The 15,582-nt window shown below is 50.5% G+C and overlaps 2 long non-coding RNA genes across 3 annotated transcripts; one reads left to right on the forward strand and one right to left on the reverse strand.

Annotated features, from left to right (window-relative positions):
* Nucleotides 1–395: 395 nt before the first annotated feature.
* Nucleotides 396–12,478, reverse strand: LOC141575437 (uncharacterized). 2 transcript variants are annotated; one of them, XR_012503022.1, is made up of 5 exons: nt 12,342–12,478; nt 6,540–6,673; nt 3,911–3,997; nt 3,413–3,563; nt 396–514 (listed from the first exon to the last, which is right to left on the reverse strand). It is a non-coding gene; the product is annotated as an uncharacterized LOC141575437 (long non-coding RNA). The 2 variants fall into 2 exon arrangements; XR_012503020.1 differs by lacking the exon at nt 396–514 and adding an exon at nt 2,253–2,361.
* Nucleotides 12,479–12,641: 163 nt separating this feature from the next.
* LOC141575439 (uncharacterized) lies at nt 12,642–15,367 on the forward strand. The gene is made up of 2 exons (XR_012503023.1): nt 12,642–12,920; nt 14,311–15,367. It is a non-coding gene; the product is annotated as an uncharacterized LOC141575439 (long non-coding RNA).
* The last annotated feature ends 215 nt before the right edge of the window (nt 15,368–15,582 follow it).

Here is a 15,582-nt window from a genome sequence, read left to right on the forward strand (position 1 = left end):
TGATCTCTCTGAGGTCACCAAGGGCGGGCTCAGAGATGATGTTTTCCGGGAAGAGAGGAGTTGAAACCGGTCTTGAGGGCAGAGCTGTGCTCACCAGGCCGTCCACGCTTCATGTTTTACACAGGGCTTCGGAGAAGTGAAATGGATCCAGCCAAGTAAGACCGGCCTGCTGTGCGCCCACCTCAGTCCTGGGCTCTGAGGCAGACCGACAGGCTCCCACCATCAGGACACAGTTTGGGCACCTGAATGGTCCCTTTGAGGCATCCCATCAGTTCTCAGGAAGAAGTCTGGCTGCTTCCACCCCAAGGCCCTCCCTCCTGTGCTGGCCTCAGGAAGTTTCCTTATTTGGGGAAGAAGGCAGCCCACCCCCTACCCCACCCCTCACCATGCTCTCACCCAGGCTGCAGCTCTCTCTGCCCATCAGAGTCTGGAAAGCCATCCCTCTTCAGTTATGTCCCTTCTGAGATGGACTTGCTTCCACTCAATTCTAGGCGAGGATGCACCATGGAATGCACTGGGTAAGAGAACCAAAATAAATAATTTCTTCTGTGAGGTTTTCTGTTTATCTACTGGGATGGGCTGTGTGTAGTTTGCTACAGATATTGGTGTGAGAGGCTAAAACAGCCTGTGTGTCCTTGTTTTCATCTCCCCGCTGTCTTTGGGTTTTCCCTTGACACTCCTGAGACATTTACTTCTTTTAGTTTTATTCCTGTTATTACACAGGGGCCCTACTGACATGGAGGTAAGGTGTTGGGGGAGCAGGACAGAGCAGGGCATCTGTAGTCCTGTGATTAGTTCTCATTGAGCCTATGCCCTGAGCTGTGACCTCCACAAGTGTGTCTCTTTCCCCCCACCCCAATTTGGGTGAGACAGAAGGGATTTCCCTTCTCCCAGGTTGGTTAGGCTCTGGTAAAATAATTTCTCATTAAAAAAACAAACAAACAAAAAACAACTTCCCCAAATGAAACAGAATGTTTTGGGTATATTTCAATAGAGTTATTTTCTCCTTTCCAGGCAGGAAGCATGAGGAGTTATCCTCTGAGGCCTTCATTCTGAGAACAGGACACGGTCCTGGAGGTAAAATGCATGAAAAAGAGCAGGGGGCCCCTCTGACTGGCCCCCTGGAGTTGTCACACTCGGACTTCCCCACGCTGAGATTTCCACTGGCCTCAGGGACCTGTTAAATCTGCCTGCCCTGGGGGTTGTTACAAAAGCGGGTTCTGCCCTGGGAGCTGTGACTCGCCAAGCCTGCCTGGCTGCCTCTCTGTGTTGGGAGCAGATTTTCCCCTCATTTTCCTGGGATCTAAGAAGTACAGTGGGATTGCAGCTCCCTCAGCTCTGGTGTTGTTTTCAGGACAGAAGGAGAAATTTCTGAGCTCCACACGAGCTGGAACAAAGGCTGGAATCCTCCCCTCCTCTGCCTCCGTGCAATAAGTGGCTGTTGTTCTAGCAGAGTTTCTGAAGATGTGGATTTAAACACACACATCCCAGCCCCTACAGGAGCACACAGTCCCATAAATCCCCCCAGTTTCCACTGGTAACTACTGAGCTGATGGGGACACGGGTTTCGGGTCCACAGAAGCCTGACTGCACTACTTGCTCCGTGGCCTATTAACGTGGTTGCTCTGGGTCTTGTCTGAAGTGGCTTGCTTACCGCACCTGGTACATGGGAAACACAAAATAAGTTCTAGAAACTTCACTTTTTCTCCCTCCAGGGCCTTCAAACATAGAAAGTATTAAGTGAACTCAGACGGCCTTGTCACCGCAATGAGGTCCGTCCAGCCTGGCTCTCCTGAGTGATGGGCACTGACTTGCACCTTAACTCGGAACAGTAGGGGAACCGCCTTCTTCTAACTGGGCCTCTCCCCACACCGGGCACACCCTCAGCTGAGACGGTGTCAACTCCCCCATTGAGGTGTGTGCTGGTGGCTTCAGTGTGACCTGGCCCTGCCGGGATATGAACCTGCAGTGAGTGAGGTGGAGGGTCGGGTGGAGAGGGGTCCCTTCTGGGGTGGCAGGGGGCCCGGTAGCACCCAGCCCGGCCTGGTGCCTGGGGCTCCCTAACACCTCCTACAGCTCCTGGGTTGGCTCCGGTCCTGGCCAATCCATACACCCTCCCAGCATCTTCTCATTAAGTCCCTTTTTGCTTTTATCAGCGAGAGGTGGCTTCTGTTGCTTGTTCAGTGAAACAGTACATAGGGAAACCAGACTATTTCTAACATCAGTAAAATACCAACCTCAGTTATCTCGCCGGGCAGACCCTGCAGCACAAAGGCCTGCACAGGGCTGTGCGAACGGCTTACGTGAAGGGTCCTCATCATCTGTCTTCAGAGATGCAGAAGCTGGTGGTTCAGGTAAAACCTCAGGGAGGGATTGAGGAATCCAAAGCTGGTTGGTTTCAAAGGCTAACTGGTCAGACCAGACCCCTGAGCTGTGGTCAGAAGCCTAGCTCAACATCACGCAGACTCAGCACCATAAGTGCCAGGTGGGGGTGGTGGTGTTCCCTTTGCAGGCTCTCATTGGGGATTCACTGTAGTCCCTTAAATGCAGCAGAGATTCCAGCCCCCTTAGCCCCCACCCTGCGTGTTCCATGACACAAATCCCGGGAGTGTTTAATTTTCATCTTTGTTTAGGAGGATGAAGGAGGGGCAAGAGGAGACATAAATTCATACTGACTGACACAAGGTCACAGCCAGTACCTCCTCCTTGGAGAGATATGTGCTCCCAAAGTGGTGGCTGGGGGGCTGGGCGGAGACCCTCCACTGGTCCCAGAGGGACTCCCTCATCTGGCCACAACTGATGGGTTGGACAACAGATCCAGAGGGAGACAGAGCATCTTTCCTGCGAATTTGGAACTGACACACAGAAATCAAGTTCACTCATCTGGGGATTGGCGAGGGGCGGTGGTTGGAAGTCAAATGAAACCAGAGCATGAGAGAAAGTTAGAAGTGAAAGAGAGAGAGACAGAGAGACTGAGCTTGTGAGAGCAAATAGTCAGAAAGAAGGAAAACAATCAGGGGACAGAAGAATTCCAGCTCTTGACTGTCTAGTCTGTCCTAGCCCATCAACGACCCCGCGGGATGGTTAATAAAATTCCAGTTTTGCAGATAAGGATAAAGGCTGAAAGAGGTGGGGGCTGGGTTTGGGTGCACAGTTAATTCAAGTGCCGCTGGACCCCTCATTTCCCATTGCCTGAAGGCACTGTAATCCTCACTGGGACCCCTGCGGTCCCCTGACAGCCCAGCACCCTGATCAAATGGCCCCTGCGGGAGTGGGAACCCCTCTGAGCGTGAAGAGTTCCCTGAACCGAGATGCCATGCATCAGCAGGCTCCTGCACACCCCAGGTTAACATCTCCCCAGCTGTGCAGTCTCCCGACCCACTTCCCTCCCTGCCAGGCACCCCTTCCTTACCACCGAGTGTACTGCAGGAATTCAGACACAGGGATGCCCAAAGCAACACGAGCCCACCGGCTATACAAACAGCAGACTCCCAGCCCCACCTGGGTTCCGAGGGGACAGTAGGCGTCCTCAGCTTCCATGTGTCTAAGACAATCTTCTTCAGCTGGAGGTTATAGAGAAAAATAAAAGGTCCAAAACATAGTTCAGTGAGGAATTCCTCCAAGGACCTGACTCCAGAGACTACAACCAGGGGTCCCTACCCCCCGGACTTGGGGTGAAGGTGGATTATTGATCAGCACAACCTCCGGTGGCCCAGCTCCTCAACTTGGCTGCCCAGAGTGGGCTGGGGGAATGGGTAAAGCCAGGGCACTCAGGAAGAGCACAGAGGACCTGATCTCCCCTCTCCGCACTTGTAAACCCTTCCTCAAATCTCAAGGCATCTGACAGAGAGCAGCCACCACAATAAGGAGATGCTCCCATTTCTTCACTCACTCCAGTCTGTTCACTTACGTGCTGAGCATCCACTGGGTCCCAGGACATGACACATAGGATGGCCGATGGGACAGGCTTGGTCCTTCCCCCTGGACCCTGTTCAATCTGATGGAAGAATGATCACTCATAAAGAGTTTTTCAAAATTATACAGAGACCAAAGACAAACTGCAGAGTGAACCAAATTTAAAAATATATATGAAGATACCCCAGTCTCCCCGCCTAAGGTTAACAGCATAAAGCAAAAAGATGTTGCCTTTGATCACCAAGGAAGTTGTCAACCCCTCTCAGGTGGAAAGGACAGTTATTCTTTGAGCAGGACACAGAAGTGCTCCATCGGATTGGACCAGGGCATCTACAGTCATTCAGCAAATGTGTATAAGCTCCTACTACGTACGGGAATCTCCTAACTAGACCAATTCACAAGATTCTCGGGCTTTATCAGTCAACAAAATAGACATGACTCCCCATCACTGGGGGCTCAGAGTTTTAGTAGAGGAAACAGGCAGCATGTTGGGGGTAGTAAGAGCTTGGAAAAATTAAAAAAAAAAGAGTGATATGAGCAAACTCCGGTGATGGCGGTGGGGTGGGAGGCAGGCAGGAGGGAATAAGGCAATCCTGGCAGATCTCACGGAGTAATGAACTTGAAGCAGAATAGATCCGGAGAAAGAAGGAAGAGCCGGAGCTAGAGGCCCCCTGAGTGAGGGGGAGAGTGTGGGCAGAGAGGCAGAGCACGCCGGGTCCTGAGGCCTTTGTGACGACTTTGGCTCCTAATGAAATGATGACCCGTTTAGTGAGTTTTGAGGGGAGGGGTGATATAGTCCAACTTAAGCTTTTGTGTTTGTGTTTTTTTGTGGGAGGTAATGTATTTATTTTAATGAAGGTGCTGGGGATTGAACCCAGGATCTCTTTTTTTTTTTTTTTTAACATTTTTTATTGATTTATAATCATTTTTGAACCCAGGATCTCTTGCATGCTAAGCATGCGCCCTACCACTGAACTAAACCCACCCCATCAATGTATGCTTTTGCAGGCTCCCTATGACTCTGTGTGGATGAGAGATTGTAGGAAAGCAAAGATGGAAACAGGAGGCTATTGGTGTCCAGGAAGGGCTGAAGGTGGCTCTTAGGAGGGCGGGGAGCAGGGAGCAGGTGGTTAATGAAGACAGAATACCCAGAATTTTCTAACAAGCTGGATTTGCTGTCTGTGTGTGTAAGAGAAAGACAGAAAGAACATTGTTCCAACATCTGGACCTGGACAATGGGAGGGATGTCCTCTCCATCCACAAGGGATGGGACAAGGTGGGGCTGAGCAGGTGGAAAGTGGCTGGTATCAGCTCAGTTCTTCAATGTCATGGTTAAGGTGTGTATTACATATTGCCACAGAAATGCCTAATAGGTAGAGGAGTCTGTTTTCTTTTTCTTTTTAACATTTAAAAAATATAATTTAAATGTATTAATTGTATTATGTGAATGATTTGGGAAGTTTGTTTCATGCCAAGCTATATGTTATATATAGCCAAATGGAAAATATATCAGAAAGGAGAGAAATGAGGGCTTTCACATAAACTGACTGTCCATAACGTAGGTAAAATTTCAATAAAACCAGTGTTCAGTGCAAAAACCTCATCTTGGTGTTACATAAAAATAAATGAAAATGGACTATGTTAATGTATCATTATTTCATGTTACATAATAGCCCCAAACAAACACACTGTTTAACTATGAGGCTTGTAGAAATGCTATTCGCTTTTTTCACATAAATACAGAAATGCAGAAAGGTTCTAAGGTAGAATAAGCATCTTAGTGGAAATAATACAGATTTGAGCATTTTACATGATATATATATTTACTGATACATAATTTGGAAAAGTAATTACATAGTAGAACATATGTATGGATGTGAAAGCAAGATTAATGAAAGAAAAAGAATGTGAGTCTCAGGGATAAAGGTCCAGATGGAAAGGGCAAATCAGGGAGTTTTGGAGAAATCGAGAAATTGATGGCATGCCAATTTCCAAGGCTGGGTTGCTTCCACCAAAGGAATAGCAGAGAGAGAGATGAGAGGCCCAGGAGCCAACCCTGGGGCACACCCACAGTGTATGTTTGGGAAAAAGAGGAGACATTGGCAAAGGACCAGCCAGTAGACCAAAAGCAGAAAACAGACAGAGCGATGGGCTGGAGTTTAAGTGAAGCAGGAACACGGGGGAGGAGGGATGGAAGAGCTGGGTCAAATGCTGCCGAGGGTCTACGCATGATGAGGACTGAAAATTGACCGCTATATTTAGCAACGTGTGGTCACTGATGGCCTTGACAGAGCAGTTTCCATAGAGCGAGGGATCAGGGGAAGAGCCAGAGTGGGTGTAAAAGGGGATGGCTCAAGAGAAGATGCAGACAGTGAGTTTAAACAACTCCTTAAATATTTGCTGCAAAGACACAGGTTGGCAATTGGTGGGGGTGAATTAGGGTCAAGGAGTGCTGTTTGTTTCTTTTAAGAAGATGGACGTTTATATACTGATGGGAGCCAACTAGCAGGAGAACAAAATAGATGAGGTAGTGAAAGAGAGGATGGTTTTGGGAGTGACAACCCAGAGAAGATGGGAGGGATGGGGCCCTGGGGACTTTTCGAGGAATTGGCTTTCGATGTTACCTGTAATAAGAGGTGGGGCACCGAGAGTGAGGTCACAGACAACACTAGGTGAGCGGATGTGCTGGGAGTTGCTTGTGAAACTTCTCTTCTGTTGGCTTGTTTGCTTGTTCAAAGTAGAAAAGTAACCTTACCAGCTGAGGGATGAGGAGGAAGAAAGAGTTACTGGAGCCATGAGAAGAAGATAAGAAAGAGCCTTCCAGGGAGAATGGGACAGTGAAAAGAGCAGGGGGAGATGGGGGAGTGCGCTCCCAGAAAGTTACATTTTCTCTTTGACGTCCCCAAATGTGTGATGTGTGATTACCCTTCCTGCTGTCTACGAAATAAAAATTAATTATGGTTCAGAGGAAATGCTATTTCATTCTAAGAGGCTACCTGTTTCTCAGGAATGGCCATCTTAAACTGCAAATATTACAAAAAATGTTGAAAAGATGAACCTGTGTACCTAAAATCCCCTATTTTCTATTAATCTGGTTACTATTTAATTCCCCTATCAATAACTCATAACCAATACTGCCATGATGGAGGTACACTGATGCTTAAAAGGAAATGAGATCTGTATCCTTTTCCTAAATTCCATGGCTTCCTTAATATACAGTTCCCCTTGGAATTTAGGAATGTCTGGTATAAGAAGTGAGAAACAGTTTGAGAAAATCCCGGCTCAGAATTACACAGCACAACCGCATCTCAGAAGTATATACAGCCGTAAAGAATTTTAGAAGCAAAACTCCGTAACTACTCTTAAAGACTTTTGCAAACCTGGGCCTGCCCAGATGTTTCCAAACTGGAAAGGGACTCCAATCACTTGCCTGGTACCGGCCCAGAGGCTGGCCAGCCTTTTCTGTAAAAGCGAGAGAGTAAATATTTTTAGTTTTGCAGATCATTTTGTTGTAACCATGCAGGTCTGCAATAAGAAAGCTAAGAGCACTGGGAGACAGGAAACAAATGGGCATGCCCACACCCTCCCTTCCACTCAGGGCAGCTTCTCTGTGGTGGGCAGTTTTGCCACAATAACTTGTTTCTTTGTTCCCATTGGTTTCTTTTTTTCCACCTTACTGCTCAAGCTCAGAAATTCAGGTGGTCCTGGTCCTTCAGCATCCATGCAGAGAGAAGGCTGAGTGGGGTTGGGAACTCCACCTGATGGAGAAGAGAGATTGCTGGGAGGGACACTACGGTGGCCACCATGACACGAGACAATCACACCTTCTGGGGTGAAAGGGAATGAAGACAAGGGAGGGACAGAGCAGTGGGACCCCTAGGTCGCCTGCCAGGCTTTCTCTCCCTCCACAGCCACCCTGGGTGCCTGGGGGGTGTTGGGATTCAGCTACGGTGATTAGGCTGAAGGGACTCAATATAAAGGACCATCCAGCTCCTCAATAGGTTCCAAACGCAGCCCCTCAAAGTCCACCCTCTGAGTTTCTGGAACTCAGCTGGAAGAATAAATGAGCAGGCCAGATCCAGAGCCCAAGCCAAACACGACGGTGGTCACGTGGGGTTGTAACCCCATGCTCAGTGGTAGGGGACGCCTTGCAAATCTGCAGAAATCCCTGTTCCACCTCATTCCTGGGGGAAACCCCAGATCTCCTTCTGCTCTGTCTGTTCTTCTCTTGATGCTATTGTCCTGGATGGATGCAGAGTCTTTGAACCTGGCCCTCCAAACGTACATAAGCAGCCTGTTCGATAAAACAAATTATGCACTTTTTCACATTTGCCAGTTTTTTGATTCCAGAAAATTTGCGGGACTCATTCTCACAGTCTCCTGTGCCCCCACCACTTGGTGGCCCTCTGCTCATGGAAACACCATTTCCCACAACTGCACCCTGCCTCCCAGCTGGTCAGAGGGGAAAGTCCCACAAAGACACAGGTGTTTGTGAGGATCCTGTCCCCCAGCAGAAAGCCTACTCCTGGAGCCACGGACAGGGATCTGGCCTCCTGAGCCGCTCAGCTCTAATTCAAAGCCTAAACTGGGGACCCCGAACATTGCTGACTGACTTTCTGAGTCACCTGGACTGGAGGGGCCTGATTTTTCTTTCCAGGAATGGATGTAGTGCAGCCTCCATTTTCAGGGCTGATATTGACGATGGATCTAGTTCCCCCCACTGCACCGCAGGAAGGAGAGGCCCTTCCATCCCACAGCTTGGAAACCCAGCCCAGGTAAGTTCTGAAGCAGTGTATTGCTGCCAGGTCCAGTATCCCTGCAGAGTGGCCTCTGTCCCTGAATGAGCCCCTTACCTGGGCCTTTTCTGCCCCGACACAACCACACCCCAGTCTGTGCCAGAGATCTGGGGCTCTGTGTGTCCAGGGCACACAGTTGGGACCTGAGCCAGGTGTCCCCTGGGCCTCAAGGGGGAGAGGTCTGCCTCTGCATCAGGGGAAGGTGATCCCTCATGGCTGGCAGGACGCTCTCAATATGGACCTCCAGGCGCCCAGGGAGCAGTTTCCCTGCAGGTGTTAGAAGCCATCATCAGGAGGGCAGGCCCCTCTTTGTGCAGACCATCCCGCAGTGCTGGGCCCACGTGCTGACCACAGAAACCTACATGTCCCCAGGTTACCCCAGGCAACCTCACAAATTCGTCACTTGGTGACCTGGGTACCACGGGATCATTGGCCATCCCATGAGGGTGGTCCTTGCAGGCATGGACTCCAGGTGCTCCCGTTAAGAAATCCCCCTGGGTTTCTGTGGTCACAGAGCCCACACCAGAAGATTCTAGTCCTGCAGTGACCACCACAGCAGTCACCTCCCCTGTGCATGTCCAGGAACAAATGACAGCAATTTATTGCCAGGAATCGTGATGAACAAGGGGGTGGGATTCCATACTAGTTTTAGGATCCTGGTAACTCACTCTGCACCCCAAAAAGCATCCATGAGAAATGTGTTTATTGGGATATCTGTGCCCCTAGAAGAGCTGTTCCTCAGGGCTCCTGGGACCCTCCAGCCCCTCTCAAGTTTCTCAGAGCTTGGGTCTAAATTTCTATCCCCTCCTTTGGTGTACAGCCACCTGTGTCTCGTGATCACAGGTCACTTTATTGCATGACTTGGCATGTTCTTAGTTCTCGTCCTCCACCCCTGCACTAGACTCCCACGATGTTCCCACTGACCCTTGCCTCCCTGGGTGGGTCAGGGGGCCCTAAGTCTGCACCATTCACTCTCCTCCTCTACCCCCAACTCTGAGGCCACCCCTAGGTGGACTGGAAGGTGTTTGTAAATGAGTCTTACACAAGGACATGACTGGACAAAGCAGGGCTCCACCCCCGGAAAGCACACCTTCTCCCTTCTCTGATGAGGACCCCACAGCCCCACATTGCCTCCAGGGGTCTACTCAGCACACAGTCCCCCAGTTCTGGGCAAGGCGTCTCCCTGGAATCCTTGCTTCCAGGCAGAGTCTCTCTGTCCTTCTGAGTTTAGAGTTGTTCCCATGTTCCTGAGCACCAAGGTGCCCAGCACAGACCCTTCACTGACCTGGAGAGACAAGGAAGATATGTGGCCACAGGTATCACAGGACACACCTGCTGGGACCCCAGGCCAAAGGGCCATCCTTCTGCCTTCTCAGGTGTGGATCCCGTGGTACCTTTTTGCAGGGGGCCCAAATGGGGAGTGGGGCCCAAAGCAGTTCATGGGGCTCTCTGGGCAGGGAAGACTTGGGCCAGGCAGCCTTGCCTGGTTTCCCTCCTGGGGCACTCTGAAAACTCCTGCTCCTCTGGCTGTGGCTGGAGGCCCCCCAAACTTCAGGGCGGGGCCCTTTCTCTCAGCCTCCACTGCCTCCAAAGCCAAGCTGGAGCTGGCATGGAGAAAGAGCTTTCTTGCCTTCTTGTGGCCAAGCTGCCAGAGGTGGATGCTGCGGGGAACTGGAAAGAGTTAGCAGTTGCTCAGATGTGAGTGGTTAGGCAATTTGACACCCTGTCAACTAGCCTTAAACATTGGAAAGAGGGCTTTCCCGGGAAAGCTGGAAGTTACTTTCAGTAATTTGTTTAAAGATTTCTTTTTTTTTTCCCTTAAAGACTCATAAAACCTCTCCCAGGTCATTCCTGGTATGGACCATTATCCAGGGATCAATCGGGAAATGCAGGAGGAGAGGGGTGGGGGTAGGGGAGAGGGGAGGGGAGATCAGAGCCCACAGAGAGGAGATGCCCCTCCCAGGAGCCACAAACTGGGCAGTGGCTGCTGGCATCCAGCTCTCCTGTTCTCAGGCCCATTTCATCTGTGGGGTGTTTCCAAAAGAAACAATGGTGGAAGGGCCATGGAGGACCCCTAGACCTCCCAGAATAGACAGGGGGAGCAGAGTCACCATGCTGGCCCAGAGCTTGGAGACAGACCTGCAGTGGAGACCACAGGTCTTCTGAGAAGCCAGTTTCGAAATAAAGGCAGTATGCACTGGAATACCCATTTCGAGCAATTGCTTCATCATAGACATGTAATTTACATAGTTCTTCTCACCACGAAACTGTGTTCCCAACACGCTACATGAATGACGGCTTCAACACACATTCATTTCTGAGATGTGAACAAGTGTAGAGCCGCTCTTTCGTCCAGCATATTGGGCATGGTTACACCTAGGAAAGCTTACCAAGATTTCTCAGTAACAGCCAATTTCGAAATAAAGGCAGTGTGCGCAGGAAAAGCCGGTTGGAGTGAGGGCTTCCCCATACACATGTAAGTTATATAGTTCCCCTCACCATGAAACGCTGTTCCCAACATGCTACATGCATGAAGGTTTTGACACACATTCAGTTCTAAGAAGTTAGCATGTGGAGAGCCGCTCTTTCATTCAGCATAAAAGGCCTGGTTACACCCAGGAAGATTTACTCAGATGTCTCAGCTGGTTCCTTCACCCAGATTCAAAATAAAGGCCGTTTTTGCTGGGAAAGCCTGTTGGAGCGTGTTCAGAGCTGTTTCGGGCTCTGTCCCAGCTGGAGGGTGCAAACCCCAACCTCCAGAATGAGGGACCAGGACCCCACCGGCCAGGTGGTGTTGCCTTTGCTGGGGAACAGTGATCTTTGGGTTAGATATTTTGCAGCTCTCTCTAAAACCTGTTTTGACTTAAGTTTGCATCCTAGTCACCAGTTTCAGGGCAACAGAAAAAGCATATCCTACATCCCTTTGCACTGAAATCTTCCCAAAAGAGCAAATATTTGCCCATGAAAATACCAGCTGCTCTTCTAAGGCCCCCTAAATACCCAGCAGTGTGGCCGGTGCACTCTTGATCAGGAACAGGATGAGAGGGACCAGCGGTCTTCCAGCAGGCTTGGCCTGGTGTGGCAGCTGTGCTGTGGGTCCGTGGTGGGAGGGCCATGCAGGGAATCCTGTTTGAGGGGCCTCTGTGCACGTCTGCATTATGCTCTGAGGTTTCATACAAAGCTCCAGGCATCCTAACTGGTCAGATACAGCCCCCACCCTCGGGCTGGAACCACCAGGACCTCAGTACCTGTAACAGGGACGGTGCCCGGTGTGGGGAGATGTCATGGGACACTCCAGGGGCAGGGGTAGTGGTGCTGGGGAAGGCAGGGGGTGCAGTGAATGGTGGAGGGAGCAGGGTCCCTTGCTTGGGGGTGAGAGTTCTTGGGGAGACCACAGAGCATGGCACACACAATCCCCACCCCATACCCCAAATTCCTAGCCCCGCCAACACAGGGGCTTCTCTGAACACTCTCACCGTGGCTAGCCTGTAAGACCGCACGTAACCCGGCATCTGGCACCCCTGCCCTATCTCCCCTCTTAGGACAGATCCCGTCTCCTTGGAAACTGCCCAGCAGCGAGAATTCAAGGCCGGCAGCGGGCCTGGAGGATCTGCACTTCAGGTGCCCTACCTGGCCAGCCGTTTGTGCCTTGGCTCAGTCCTCTATCTTGCCCAACGGCAGCCTGGGTCCACGTCCGGTGCAAGGGGAGGCCGCGGAGCCCAGGCTGAGCCACACACACGGACAGGTGAGGGTGCCCCCGCCCCGCTGCCCCACCGCCCCGCAGCCCCGCCCACTGGTGGCAGCACCGCCCCAGCATCCGGCCGGCGCCAGCTGCAGGTGAGGACGTCTGCTCGGCACCGCCCGCCCCGGCCCCGCCCAGCTGCCCCATAAGCCTCCCCCCAGCCCCCGTCCTGGCCGAGCCCTGGCTCCCATTGGCTCCGCAATTTCTGCCCTCTCACGTCTAGCCTCGGGAGGACACAGACGCAAGCGCTAGAGGAGGGCCCCGCGGCGTTGCCATGGCTACATGCGCCGCGCTCTGCGCGGGCCGGTGTGAGCTTCTGGGGCGGGCAGCGGGCTCCGGAAATGTGCAGCTACCCGGGACCATGGCGGTGCTTGCTGCTGGGGCTGGCGGCTTGCTCGCCTGGGTGACTAGTTCTTGCCTGGTCAGTCGGCGGCCGACATCCTGTCTGGGGTGGCGTCCCACAGACGGTAAACGTACGGCCGCGCCGTTGGCGGGGCCAGTGGACATGGACCGGGGTGGGATCCGGGTTGGTGTGGCTGCCGGGGAGGCGCTGTGGTGCCAGGGAGCGGGTTGGGGCGGGGAGGACAGGGCTGGGGCACAGCCTCGGGCTTTCCTCCCCCTCGGGCACTGGGGCTGGGACCGCGAGTCCGGGTATCCCTGCTTGGCCGCGGCCTCCCAGAACCCCCGGGAAGGGCAGGCGGAGGACCTGACTTTTATGAAGCGGGGCCTTATCCGGGTTTTGAAGAGCCCCAGAATCAGATGTTTGAATGGGGTGGTTTATCAGCCTTGTTTATCTGCAGGGAAATTTCAGTTCCATCCAGATGTTGGCTCCTTCGGTAAAACTCAGGAATAAGACAAGGGTCATTGCCGATTAGCAGTTATCTAGGGCTTGACTCAAAATAGACTGTGCGGGGTGTAGGGATGGTAGATGGGCCTTCCCTCTCAAAGTTGGCAGTCTTCTGGGATTAGAGGCCCCAGTTGAGGATTACATCTTCATCTGCGGTAATGGAGGTTGTGGGAACATTAACACAGAGAAGGGAGGAGTGTGGCTGCGATAACTCATTAAAGAAGCCAGGACCCTTGCCTGGCTCTTGTGTAGGAGAGTCTCGCCTAGGGTAGGGCAGCAGTTATCAAAGTGTGTCTGAGGCCCCTGAGATGCAAGACTATTTTCATAGAAACGCCGGTATGTCACCTGCCTTTTGCACACTCTTGCACTCCCGAGTTTCCTGTGGGGATTTCCAGGGAAAACCTGGTCTGTGATATCACAAAACAGGGAATTTAGAGGCAGATAGAATTCAGAACTCACCAGTCCAAAAGAGTTTTGCAGAAATTAAAATCACTGCTCTTCTTCTCATTAATGATTTTTGTTTTGAAAAATATACTTATTTTTTGCTTAAGAGTATTAATGGTAACATGTAGTAGGTTGTTATTATTTTTAAGTGAAATCATAAGCATTTTTTAAAGTTCTTATTTAAGTTCTAACACAGGAACTATTGATAGATTTAACCCACATAAACAGCAGCCTTTTGGAGTCCTCAGTAATTAAGAGTGTACAGGGGTCTGTAGGCCAAGAAGCTTGAGAGCCCCTGGAGAACGTGTGCTCAGGTACTAGTCAGGTACTTAGCGTTGTTAGACAGATGCCAAGATGTCTTCTGCATGTGCTCCCGGACTCGAAGTAATTGGCCACATGGAGACGGGTGGGCAGTGCCTCCACTATACAAACCAGAAGCTGCTGAATGTGTCTGGATTGTAGGCCATGGGCTGTGCAGGGATTCCCGTTGTATCTGTTCTATCTAAGCCGGGATTCCTGTGCAGAGGCTTGGCCCTGAAGACCCGCTCTCCTTTGCTCCCTGCCAGGTACCTTCTGTGTGACGTCAACCCTCCAGAGGGCTTCAGCCTCCATAGGAGCGTCTGTATCCACATCGCCTTCCTCCTGAAGACCCTGCTGAAAATGGAGGAATCGGTGCTGGTGATACCCCCTTGGGGCCGCCTCTACCATTGGCAGAGCCTGGACATCCACCAGGTCCGGATTCCCTGGTCTGAATTTTTTGATCTCTCAAGTCTCAACAGAAACATCCCTGACACTGAGTACCAACAGTTCATTGCAGGGGAGATGGTGATCGTTTAACTGGGGCCAGACGGTTGTTCTTCTGGTTCTGATGTGAACATCAGGCCATCTTGCTTCGGGTTTGTCGGTCTGCTAAGGGGTCCTGCTCATGTTTCCCGCACTGCAGGTGAATTTGGTCTTTCCATAGTTTTTCTCAGGAAATAGATCTGAAGTGTATGAGATATGTGTTCCCTCCGCTCTGAAAATCCTGGCCTCCTGGTGAGATGGAGCGGTGACAAGAAGGCCACTTCCACACAGGCATTGTCTAAGGAGGACTCGCTCCCTGGGCAGTAAGGGCCATTCTTACCTGAAGGAAAACACGATGTGTGTGTAGCATGGGCCACGTGCTGGAGAAGGTATGTAACCTCTCATTCAGTATAATTTGGTCCTGCTCAAGCTTCCCATTTTACTTTCCGTAAGAGGTAAGAGTTGAAGATTTTCTTTGAATAAAGGTATTTAGAACTTATCTTTTACTTTAATTGAAATGTGGTTGATTTACAATGTTTTGTTAGTTTCAGATATACAGCTGTTTTGTTAGTTTCAGGTATACAGCATAGTGATTCAGTTGTACATATACATAGTCTATTCTTTTTCAGGTTCTTTTCCATTAAAGGTTGCAAGATACTGAATATTTTCCCCTGTGTTCTGCAGTGAATCTTTGTTGTTTGTCTATTTTACATATAGTAGTTTGTAATTGTTAATCCCAAACTCCTGTTAGTTTTCTAAGTCTGTGAGTGTGTTTTTGTTTTGTAAATAAGTTCATTTGTATCATTTTTAAAAATTCCACATACAAGTGATATCATATGATACTTGTCTTTCTCTGAGTTATTTCACTTTAGTGTGATAATCTCCAGGTCCATCCATGTTGATGTAAATGGCATTATTTCCTTCTTTGTTATGACTGAGTAATATTCTTCTATATCTAAATTCTACATCTTTATCCAATCATCTGTCTGTGGGTGTTTAGTTTGTTTCTATGTCTTGGCCATTGTAAGCAATGCTGCTGTGAACATTGGGGTGCA

This window comes from Camelus bactrianus, chromosome 3, assembly GCF_048773025.1.
Source record: "Camelus bactrianus isolate YW-2024 breed Bactrian camel chromosome 3, ASM4877302v1, whole genome shotgun sequence".
In the NCBI taxonomy this organism is placed as follows: Eukaryota; Metazoa; Chordata; class Mammalia; order Artiodactyla; family Camelidae; genus Camelus; species Camelus bactrianus.